This window comes from Cannabis sativa, chromosome 5, assembly GCF_029168945.1.
Source record: "Cannabis sativa cultivar Pink pepper isolate KNU-18-1 chromosome 5, ASM2916894v1, whole genome shotgun sequence".
NCBI classification, from domain to species: domain Eukaryota; kingdom Viridiplantae; phylum Streptophyta; class Magnoliopsida; order Rosales; family Cannabaceae; genus Cannabis; species Cannabis sativa.
The window spans coordinates 57,853,284-57,865,808 of record NC_083605.1 but is presented as its reverse complement, the minus strand read 5'-3'; the positions used below and the strand labels follow the sequence as shown (position 1 = coordinate 57,865,808).

The 12,525-nt window shown below is 38.0% G+C and overlaps 1 non-coding gene across 1 annotated transcript; it reads left to right on the top strand.

Moving 5' to 3' along the window:
* Window positions 1-10,304: 10,304 nt before the first annotated feature.
* Window positions 10,305-10,412, top strand: LOC115724247 (small nucleolar RNA R71). The gene has a single exon (XR_004013047.2). It is a non-coding gene; the product is annotated as a small nucleolar RNA R71 (small nucleolar RNA).
* Window positions 10,413-12,525: the final 2,113 nt, after the last annotated feature.

Below are 12,525 nucleotides of genomic sequence, written 5' to 3'. Positions count from 1 at the left end.
TGATATTATGTAATGTGTAAGCATGATGACATGGATTAAATTGATGATCATTTTCAGTTATTGTCTATTTCACTTTTCTTGCTGAGTCTCTGTGACTCACAGGTGCTTTATGGTGCAGGTAAGGGGAAAGCAAAGGTTGAGCAGCCATGAGTTCGAGGTCGTAGCAGCAATGTACATATCAGCCGCAGTGTATCGGCCCAATAATCAGGATGCTCTATTTTGAAAGTATTTTGGGAGTACAAAGTTTATGTTGTAAAAACACTATTAAACCAGTTTGTGAATATTTTGAAAACAGGGGGACCCCATGGTTAATACAACTTATCTTTTATCATATAGTTTATATGTCAAATTTTTAATTATCAAAATTTAATTAACCACACTTTTGGCATGATTATATAGTATCTATATAAGAATTTTATTAAATTGCACACACGTGGCGTCGCTGCTGGATAGGGCGTTACAACATGGTATCAGAGCGCCAAGGTTTTTAAATCCTGAAGACTGGCTTGACATGTACATTGGCTGTAAGCACTTGATCGACTCATGGTTCAGTAAGCTTTTAGTTAAAAGATAGTTTGTTAATTTTCTGATTGCCTGATTATCTGAATTGTGTTGATATCGGAATGGTGTGGGCAGGACTATAATATATGGAAATACTTATCAGTATTGTTATTACCTTGAATGTGACCGCAGGTGTATAGATTATGCACCCGAGGCGGACTAGTATGGGTACCCGCAAGCTAGCTGGGCTCGGAGCTGCTGGTGAGGGCGAGAACCCTCCACCACCACCAAACTGGGAAGAGTTATATGCTGCAATGCAAGAGACTATTCGGCAGCAGGGTGAGCAAATCAGAGAATTGAGAGAGCAGTCAGCTCAGCCTGCTCTAAACCCTAATCCTGATCCTCCGCACCTCTGGTAGTGCCACCGGATGTAGGGAACCGTTTGGAACCGTTGTATGAGCGGTTCCGGAAGCAGAACTGCCAGTGTTTGAGGGTGGTGCTGATCCACTCAAGGCGGAGCAATGGATGAGTATGATAACATCTATTTTTTATTTTATGCGGGTTGAAGATAATGATCGGGTCAGGTGTGCTATCTATATGTTGCGAGATGATGCCCGTATTTGGTGGGAGATTGTATCTCAGGGTCATGATCTGAATAACATGACCTGGGAAGCCTTCTGGGCCTTGTTTTATGAGAAATATTATAATGAGTCTATTTGGGCAGCAAAGGCAGAAGAGTTTATATGATTGACTCAAGGCAATATGATTGTGACAGAGTATGCCACTAAGTTTGATCGACTGGCAAAGTTTGCTTCAGATGAGGTGGCTACTGAAGCTACTAGGAAAGAAAAGTTCATTTGAGGGTTGGATGAACATATCGCACGAGATGTGATTGTTGCTTCTAAACAACCAGGGGTTGCTTGAACTTATGCTCAGATAGTTGAACTGGCCCTAGTTTCTGAGGGTGTAGAAGCTCAGATACGAAAGAAAAATATTGCCAGAAGAGATTCATGGAAGCAAACATCAGGTGCTGGTTCTGGTAGGGGTACTGATCCCGATGACCACAAGAAAAGACCTAGTGAATTATCAGCTACAGGCCCAAACAAAAGGTTCCAGGGTAACCAAGGTTTCCGTCCTGGTGGGAACGAAAACTGGCGAACTTTTCTTGAATGTCTGAGGTGTAAAAGGCGCCACCAGGGCGAGTGTCAGGCCAAGACCTGTTTCCACTGTGGGGTGGTGGGTCACATGAAGAGAAATTTTGCCACAGCTGTTACGACTAGAGCAAAAGAAGGATGTTACAACCGCTCCTGCTTGAGTGTTTGCCCTGACTCAGGCTGAGGCTGATGCTGGTCCTTTCACTGTGACAGGTCAGCTTTCTGTTGCTGGTACTTTATTGACTGTTCTAGTTGATTCTGGTGCGACGCATTCTTATATTTCAAGTAGAATAATTGAGAAATTGAATAGACCTAGTGATGTACTTTCTAGAAGTTTTGGGACTTTGCTGCCTACTAGGGAGTTGGTTATCTCCAGCAGGTGGGTGAGATCCCTTCCAGTATTTGTGGAAGGAAGGGAGTTATTAGTTGATCTGATAGAATTAAAATTGGTGGACTTTGACGTTATTTTGGGTATGGATTGGCTTGCAAAATACAACGCCACTATTGATTGCAAGAGAAAAATGGTAACTTTTCAGCCTGAGGGCGAGGACCCCTTTGTATTTGTGGGGAAGATGCAGGGATCCCGAATTCCCTTAATTTCAGTGCTTAAGGCAAGAGATTTGTTGTGTGAGGGGTGCATTGGTTTCTTAGCAAATGTAGTGGATGCTACCTGGGAACCACAAGCGGGACCAGAGCATGTCCAGTGGTTCGAGAATTTCTGGATGTTTTTCCAGAAGAGTTATCGGGGTTACCGCCGAAACGTGACGTTGATTTTGAGATTGATCTAATACCAGGAGCAGAGCCTGTATCAAAAGCTCCCTACAGGATGGCACCTGCAGAGCTGAAAGAATTAAAAGTGCAATTATAGGGAATGATGGATTTAAAATTTACAAGACCGAGTACTTCACCTTGGGGTGCACTAGTTTTGTTCGTGAAAAAGAAGGATGGAACTTTACGAATGTGCATTGATTACCGGGAGTTAAACAAGTTGACAGTGAAGAATAAGTACCCTTTGCCAAGGATAGATGATTTATTTGATCAGCTGTAGGGAAAGACCGTCTTCTCCAAGATTGATCTTCTGTCTGGTTATCACCAGCTGAGGATTCGGGAAGATGATATTCCCAAGACAGCTTTCCGGACTCGGTATGGCCACTATGAATTTCTGGTAATGTCCTTTGGATTAACAAATGCCCCAGCAGCATTTATGGACTTGATGAACCGAGTGTTCAAAGACTTTCTGGATGATTTTGTTATTGTCTTTATTGATGATATCCTAATGTATTCAGACTCAGAAGAAACTCATGAAAGACATCTTCGAATGGTATTGCAACGTCTCAGGGAGCATAAATTGTATGCCAAGTTTAAGAAATGTGAATTTTGGTTACCTCAGGTGAGTTTCTTGGGACATGTGGTGAGTAAAGATGGTATTCTATTGGATCTAGTAAAGATTGAAGCAGTAAGTGATTGGCCTCAACCTAAGTCAGCAACTGAAGTTAGAAGTTTCCTAGGGTTGGCAGGTATTATCGGAGATTTGTTGAGGGCTTTGCAAAGATTTCTACGCCCTTAACCGAATTGACCCGAAAGAATTGTAAGTTTGTTTGGACTAACAAGTGTGAAGGTAGTTTCCAGGAATTGAAACAAAGGTTGATTACCGTTCCTGTACTAACCTTACCGGTAAGTGATGAAAAGTTTGTGATATACTGTGATGCATCCAAACAGGGGTTAGGTTGTGTTCTTATGCAATCAGGGAAAGTGATTGCTTATGCATCCAGGCAATTGAAAGAGTATGAACAGCGGTATCCTACCCATGATATTGAACTGGCAGTAGTTGTTTTTGCATTGAAAGTTTGGCATCACTATCTGTATGGTGAGAAGTGTGAGATTTATACTGATCACAAAAGCCTCAAGTACTTTTTCACTCAGAAAGATTTAAATATGAGGCAACGGCGATGGTTAGAACTGGTCAAAGATTATGCCTGCGAGATTCTCTACCACCCTAGTAAAGCAAATGTGGTAGCGGATGCTCTAAGTCGAAAAGGACCAGGGCAAGTTTGTGAATTAAAGAAAATTACAGTAGAGCTCACTGACGATATGACTAGAGCGGGAATTGATTTTGTAACTGGAAAACTTGCCAATATTACCCTGCAATCGGATTTATTTGAAAGAATTAGAGTAGCTCAACAAAGTGATCTTGAGCTACAGGGGCATAAGGAGAAGTTAGAGGCCGGATTGGCAAAAGACTTTTCGTGTTTATTTGATGGGTTGTTGCGATACAAGAACAGATTTGTGTACCGGTTGACAAAGAAATCAGACAGGAGATTCTTGATGAATCTCATACTACACAGTACTCCTTACACTCAGGAACAACCAAGATGTATCATGATGTGAAAGCTTTATATTGGTGGCTGGGGATGAAGAGGGATATTGTTGAATATGTGTCAAGATGCTTAACCTCTCGACAAATTAAAGAAGAACACCAGAGGCCTGTAGGTTTGCTTCAACCTCTAAAGATTCCTGAATGGAAATGGGAAGATATCACCATGGATTTTGTAGTGGGATCGCCCAGAATAGTAGGGTATTATGATTCTATTTGGGTGATAGTGGATTCAAAACCAGCCATGCATTTTAAAATATCATCAAGAAATCAGAAATTGCTAAGCAAACTACTTAGTTGTAACCCCAGAGTTGTGGGTGTGTGCACCAAACCATATCCATTTCTTACCACAAGCCATAACACAAATAGCATCGAAAAATCTCAAAAGCGTAAAGGTCTCAACTCCAATTTCCTCACAGGCATTGAAAGTATTTTTTTTTTATGGGAGAGATGACACTCTTGGAGTTGGAATTGTAACAATTAACGCTCAAATGAGAGAAGACAAACTTTTTAGGACAAACAATTTGAACAAATATTGATCATAAGATAGGAAAATCAAATAATTAGAATTTAAATGACAAACAACCTTTGGGATTTACAAGAGACTTGAAGAATAAAGAGCCAACTAAAAGAAAATTGTAAATATTAGAAAAGAACACTTTTTTTTTTTAAGAAACACATGAAGTGATGTTTCTTTCATTCAATTTTTTATATGGAACAAATTTTTTTTTTTTTTTTTTTTTTTTTTTTGTAAAAAGAAAACACAATAACGAAATATTGCTCTTGTTCTATTTTTTTTTTCTTATTTTTCTTAATATTTTTTTTTATTTTTTTGTTTGTTTTTTTTTTTTACAAGAGGCAACATAAAAATACATGAATAAAAAGAAATATGAAAAATAACATTACAACAAAAGCTCTTTTAACAAATGAAATTGTCCCTCCAGTATATGTCATGTGTTTAAATTCTAAAAATCTAAATTGACCAACTCAAATGATCAATAAAAGTTCAAAAAGTCGTTTTCTCAACTCTCACAACTTACAAAAAAAATATGGAAAACTTTAAGCTTGAAAATTTTCTCAACTATTTGTGTTAACAACCATCTTACCACATGTTTGGAAAGTGCATTAAAGAACTCTGAAAATCACTCCTTAATAGCTAAACATAGCAAAATCCAACTCAAACAAAATATTTCAATCATGCTTAGAAAATTTTGAGAAAATTTGACTTAAAAGTTCAACACAACAATGTAATTCTCCAAATGAAAGCTCACCAGAACTTACCACCCCCAACCGAAAATCAGACAGTGTCCTCAATGTCAAAATAAATATGCAATGAAAAAGATAGGGGAAAGAGAACACCTGGAAGATGACAATATCCATGGGGCGGTAATTGAAACAACCTGATAACACAAAACAAACCCAAAACAAACGAAAACGAAAACGAAAACACACAAAACTAATAGAAAAGTAAAAATATATATATATATATAAAATAAAATAAAACATGTAAAAGAAATGAACAACTCAGAGTGTATAGATAGGGTCCTTAAGAAGGACCTCTTCAACATGACTCACACTCTCGATGTAATGCTTCAATCTCTGGCCATTGACTCTAAAAATTCTCCCATCAGTTGGGTCCTCAACTTCAACAGAACCATTCGGAAAAACCTTTTTCACCACAAATGGGCCAGTCCACCGTGATCTCAACTTACCTGGGTGGAAATGCAACCGAGAATCATAAAGATGCACCTTTTGATTCACCTCAAAATTCTTTCGCAGGATCTGTTTATCATGAGCAATTTTCATTTTTTCCTTGTAGATCCTAGAATTATCATATGCCTCATTTCTCAACTCCTCAATTTCAGACAGCTGGAGTTTGCGATTAATGCCTGCAGCATTAAGATCAAAATTAAAGGCTTTGACAGCCCAATATGCCTTATGCTCAAGTTCAACAGGCAAATGACAAGCTTTCCCATAAACAAGCCGATAGGGAGACATCCCAAGAGGGGATTTGAAAGCAGTACGGTATGCCCAGAGAGCGTCAAGAAGACGAGAAGACCAATCTTTTCTGTCTGGATTTACCGTTTTTTCCAGAATTTGTTTTATCTCCCTATTGGCTAACTCCGCTTGCCCATTGGTCTGCGGATGGTAAGAATTAGCAACCTTATGGAGCACACCGTACTTCCGCATGAGAGCCTCAAAAGACTTGTTGCAAAAGTGTGTGCCTTGATCACTAATGATAGCACGAGGCGTACCGAACCTTGACAAAATGTTTTCCTTCAAGAACTTGGTAACTGTTGCATTATCATTGGTTCGACAAGGTACAGCCTCAACCCATTTAGAAACATAATCCACAGCAAGGAGAATGTAAAGGTAACCAGAAGATGATGGAAATGGTCCCATGAAATCTATACCCCAACAATCAAATATCTCAATCACAAGAATAGGGTTCAAGGGCATCATGTGACGACGAGATAGAGAGCCTAACTTTTGGCACCTCACACATGAACGACAAAATTCGTTGGTGTCTTTGAACAAAGTGGGCCAATAAAGGCCACACTGTAAGATTTTTGCAGTAGTTTTCTTCACAGAGAAGTGACCACCACAAGCATCATTGTGACAAAAGTTCAAAACACTAGACACCTCATCATCAGGGATGCATCTTCGTATGATCTGATCGGGGCAATACTTGAACAAGTATGGATCATCCCAATAGAAATTGCGCACCTCGACCAGAAACTTGCGTCTATCTTGTGAACTCCACTCAGAAGGAAGTTCACCTGTTACTAAGTAGTTAACTATGTGTGCATACCACGGTAACTTAGTAACAGCAAGCAGTTGTTCATCGGGGAAATCATCACGAATAGGTGGATCATCAGCAGAATCACTAAATTCAAGTCGAGACAAGTGATCTGCGACGACATTCTCAACACCTTTCTTGTCTTTGATTGTGATGTCAAATTCTTGCAATAGAAGGATCCACCGTATTAAGCGCGCCTTAGTATCCTTTTTGGAAAGGAGGTACTTAAGGGCAGAATGATCTGTGAAGATCGTAATAGGTGAACCAATCAAGTAAGCTCGAAATTTGTCAAGAGCAAAGACAACAGCGAGCAACTCTTTTTCAGTAGTGGAATAGTTCATTTGAGCACTATTAAGAGTTCGACTTGCATAATAGACAACAAAAGGTTTCCCCTCCCTTCGTTGTCCCAAAACAGCTCCAACAGCAAAATTACTTGCATCACACATGATTTCAAAAGGCAAATTCCAATCAGGTGACTGTATGATGGGAGCGGACGTTAATTTTGCAACAAGTGTTCGGAATGCATCCTCACACTTTTGTGTCCACTCAAAATTAGCATCTTTGGCGAGGAGGTTGCACAGTGGACGAGAAATCATTGAAAAGTTTTGGATGAACCTCCTATAAAAACCAGCATGCCCAAGAAAAGATCTAACATCTTTGACAGTCTTTGGAGTGGGCAAATTAGAAATGAGATCAATCTTAGACTGATCTACCTCAATCCCTCTTTCGGAGACAATGTGTCCCAAGACTATGCCTGAAGATACCATGAAATGGCATTTCTCCCAATTGAGTACAAGACCTTTCTCAATACATCGTGTTAAAACAGCTTCTAAATTAAGAAGGCATGTTTCAAAAGAACTTCCAAAGACTGTTAGATCATCCATAAATACTTCCATACATTTTTCAACCATGTCACTGAAAATGCTCATCATGCACCTTTGGAAGGTGGCTGGTGCATTACACAGTCCAAATGGCATACGCCGAAAAGCATAAGTACCGAAAGGACATGTAAAAGTGGTCTTATCTTGATCCTCCAATGCAATCTCGATTTGATAATAGCCTGAATAGCCATCAAGAAAGCAATAAAAAGGATGCCCAGCCACACGTTCAAGGATTTGGTCGATAAATGGAAGTGGGAAATGATCCTTACGGGTGGCAGCATTCAACTTTCGATAATCAATGCACATGCGCCAACCCGTCACAGTCCTTGTGGGAACAAGGGCCCCTTTATCATTTTCAATAACAGTTACACCCGATTTCTTAGGTACTACCTGAATTGGACTGACCCATTTGCTATCAGCCACTGGATAAGCGATGTTAGCATCCAAAAGTTTCAACACTTCAGTTTTCACAACTTCTTTCATGGTGGGGTTCAGTCTTCTTTGAGGATCTCTTCGAGGGATTGCTCCCTCCTCCAACTTGATTCTATGGGAGCAAATTAAAGGGCTAATACCTTTAATATCAGCAAACGTCCAACCTATTGCAGGTTTATGCTTCTTTAGTAGCTTGACTAATTGCATTTCCTGTGAAGGATCAAGTTTGGACGAGATGATAACAGGAAAGGTATCACCATCTCCCAAGAAAACATGTTTTAAACCCTCAGGTAGTTGGGCTAGCTTAACAGTGGGAACCTCTTCAGTAGAAGGTTTTGGCTTTTCCCTTTCACCAGGTAGCTCTTCAAATCAAGGCTGCCAAAACTTTGCTCTTCCGTTTTGTGAGTCTTTATAACAAGAAATTTCATTAATTGACTCATTAAAACCAGAACTTTCAGAAACTAAGAAGAGTTCATCAAGATCATCAGATTTTTTTTGCAATTGAATCTCCTCAGAAATGAGCGTGTCAATCAAAAATGTCTGATAACACTCATCATCGTCATGTGGTTGCTTTGCAACATGAAAAATATTGACCTCAAGAGTCATATTCCCAAAAGATATTTTCATTAGACCATTCCTACAGTTAATAAGGGCATTAGCTGTAGCGAGGAAAGGTCTTCCAAGTATGATAGGGATTTTGGATTCCATGTTAACCACAGATTGAGTATCCAGGATAAGAAAGTCCACGGGGTAATAGAATTTGTCAACTTGAACAAGAACATCCTCAACAATTCCCCGAGGCTTCTTGATAGAACGATCAGCCAACTGTAAGACAACAGAAGTAGGCTTGATTTCACCAAGACCAAGTTGCGAGTAGACAGAATAAGGCATGAGATTAACACTCGCTCCTAAGTCTAGCAAAGCTTGACTAAATTCATGAGTCCCGATTTGACAAGAAATGGTGGGACAGCCAGGATCTTTGTATTTCAGCGGTGTCTTTTGTTCAATTACCGCACTAACTTGCTCAGTCAAGAAAGCAGTCTTTTTGACATGATGCTTCCTTTTTACAATGCAAAGATCCTTGATGATTTTAGCATAGGTTGGCACTTGTTTGATGACGTGAAGCGAAGGAAGATTAATCTTCACTTGTGTCAAGTGCTCAAGGATTTCTCCTCGATTTTCAAGATTTTTCCCAGCAGGTCTCAAAGCCTGGGGAAATGGAACTTTTGCAGAAGCATTGGATGGCACACTTTTATGGACAACATGTGGAGATTTTGAAGTGGTAGCTGTTATTGGTTGATCTTCCAAAGTTTTACCACTTCTAGTTGTGATGGCATTAGCCTCCTTAACTATTTGATCGTTAGAGCTGGAGGTTTGAGCCATATGTTGCCCTTGTGCATTGAATTGAGGCTGAGAAGGAAGTTTGCCTCTTTCAGAAATAGCCAAGGACCCAGTCAATTTTGAAAATTGACTCTTCATTTCTTTGATTTCTTCCATCATTTGGCGATTTATTTTAGTTTGCTCCTCCATGAATGATTGAACGGTGTTCTCAAGAGAACTCCCTTGAGGTGGAGAATTGTATTGAGGAGCAGGCTGAGCTTTTGATGGTTGATTTTGGTGCTCATTTCTCCATTGCCCTCCGGAAGATTGTGCTTGGTTGGGATCTTTCCAACTGAAATTTGGGTGGTTTCTCCAACCAGGGTTGTACGTATTAGAGAATGGCTTATTGTAGGTCCCTAAGGCATTGCATTGCTCTTCATAAACCCCCTTCATTTCTCTAAAGGCTAAACAATCCTTAGCTAAATGATCCGATTCTCCACACACAAAACATGGCTCATGTATTTCTGCTTTGGCAACCATATTCAGTCCTTGCCCACTTTTTTTTTTAAAGGCCTCAAGTTGCTTTGTTAAGGACTCAACTTGGGCTTTGAGACGGTCCTCCTCCCTTAGTTGGTAAATTCCCGCCGGTCGATTTCTCGTTAGTGCTTTCAGTAGCACTTGGACCAGTCCAAGTATGAGATTTTTCTGCAAGCTCATTGAGATATTCAAAGGCTTCTTCAGGATCTTTTTGGAGGAATTCACCATTGCACATCATTTCTATAAATTGGCGTTCACGACTAGTGAGGCCTTCATAGAAATAACTAACTAGGCGCCATTTTTCATAACCATGGTGGGGACAAAGAGTTAACAGTTCTTTAAACCTTTCCCAGACTTGATAAAGAGTTTCATTGTCTTTTTGGGAAAAGGTAGAAATCTGCCTTTTTAAACCATTGGTCTTGTGGTTAGGGAAGTATTTGTGAAAGAATGATGATGTCATTTCTTCCCATGTTCCAATAGACCTTGGTCTCAGAGAGTATAACCAGCTTTTAGCTTTATCCTTCAAAGAGAAGGGAAAAAACTTTAATCGCACAGTATCCGCGATATTAGCTTGGTTATAAAAAGTGGCTACCACATCCTCAAATTCCCTAATATGCACATAAGGATTTTCATTTTCTAAACCATGGAAATTTGGCAAGAGTTGAATCATGCCAGGTTTGAATTCAAAATTGGGCATATTAGGTGGAAAGAGGATACAAGAAGGGGTAGGAGTGCGAGTAGGATGGAGATAGTCATTAAGACTTCTCTGCTGAATTTCATCATGATGGGCCATGGCGAATGGATTATGAGCAATTGTTGAGGTGGGAGAGGCAATGCTTGATGTATCGGAAGAGTTATCACTAGGGGTGTTGGGTCTCCTTACAAATCTCCCTAGTTCATCTCTATGACGATTCATTCACTTAATTTTTTTTTTTTTAATTTTTTTTTTTTTTGTTAAACTTGTTTCTTGGTAAATTTGGACAATTTGAAATGATCTTACATGCCTCACCAGACTCCCCGGGGTACTAAGTGAGTATGAAAAATCACAATTCAAATATTTCTAACCAAATAACCAATAAGTAAAATAATTTACTTATTTTGAAGGAACAAGCTTGGTTCTTTTTTTTTTTTAAATAGTAATAAGTCCAAAAATGTAATAAGACAAGGGCATACACAAGAAATATTCCCAGGCCGATTGGGAAGGTTGCCAAGGTACTGCTTCGTCCCACACTTTCCTAGACAGAACCAAGGTTCCCAGGAAAGTGTAGAGGGTACTCTATCACAAGCCTTAAAAGCCAATCTTTCTAGACAGAATACTCTTAGTTTTTACCACTTGTTGCATTACACTTTGTTCCTAATACTATAAAGTTTTATGAATAATTTTATTTTAGAATTTTATGATTTTTTTTTTTTTTTTAATAATAAAGAGGTGGAACCTAAATTAAAGCTAATCTAAAACCTAAGGTTACACAAATTAAGGGACTAAACCTAATAATTTGAAATTTATAAATTTAAAGCTAAAGAAAAAAAAATAATAAATGACAAATAATTACAAAATTAACAATGAATGATAATTTGAACACAATAAATGTAGAAAAGAAAAGAAAAATATGTAAAAAAAAAATTAATGACTAATATATATATATTATATATAACTAATACCACATATATAATTGAACGAAAAGAGAAAATAAAAATATATGTATATAAATATATAAGCGTATAATAAATATGACAAATTTTTTTTTAAGTTATTAGACACAAAGAGAAAAATTAATAATTAAAAAAAAAAATACAAGTGTTATATATACACATTATAGAATGACTTACCTCTTGGCTGAAAAGTCCACTAAGTTTTGATTTCAATCATCCCCGGCAACGGCGCCAAAATTTGATTACGCCCAAACTTGTCTTCACAAAGCGGTTGTTGTAGTGTAGCATGGGCGGTCGTGTCCACAGAGAGATATCTTATCAAAAAGTGATTAGTAGAACTTTAAGCGCAAAAAGTAAATAAATCGTTGGTGGTTTTTGAGAAAATTTTGAAAATAAAATTGGTAGAAAATTATAATAAAAAAAATGATAAGGTTTCAAGAATCACCTATATGTTTGGCTCATTTATTTGGGTTTTGATTCACACATATAACACAATTAAATTATTCACTTCCCAATAATTTAATCGGAAGATAAAACTTGAAGAACATATAATAAAAAAATGTATTTGAGTAATATAGAATTCTCACATTAAGATTGTAGAAAATAATCTTATGAAAAATCTAAGAATGACAATATACCTTTTGTTTGGTAATAATGCAATAAGAGATTAATCATAAAATTATAATATTAATGTATATTTATCCTAATCATATTCACATAGAAAAAGCATGACTATTTCTATATAATACTAAATAGATAAATATATTAATATAGAGATAAAAAAAAAGAAGAAAAATATACTACTCAAATGTATAAACTTTAAGCACTAGGTGAATCAAAACACAAGTAAATATTACCTCACATATAAGATCA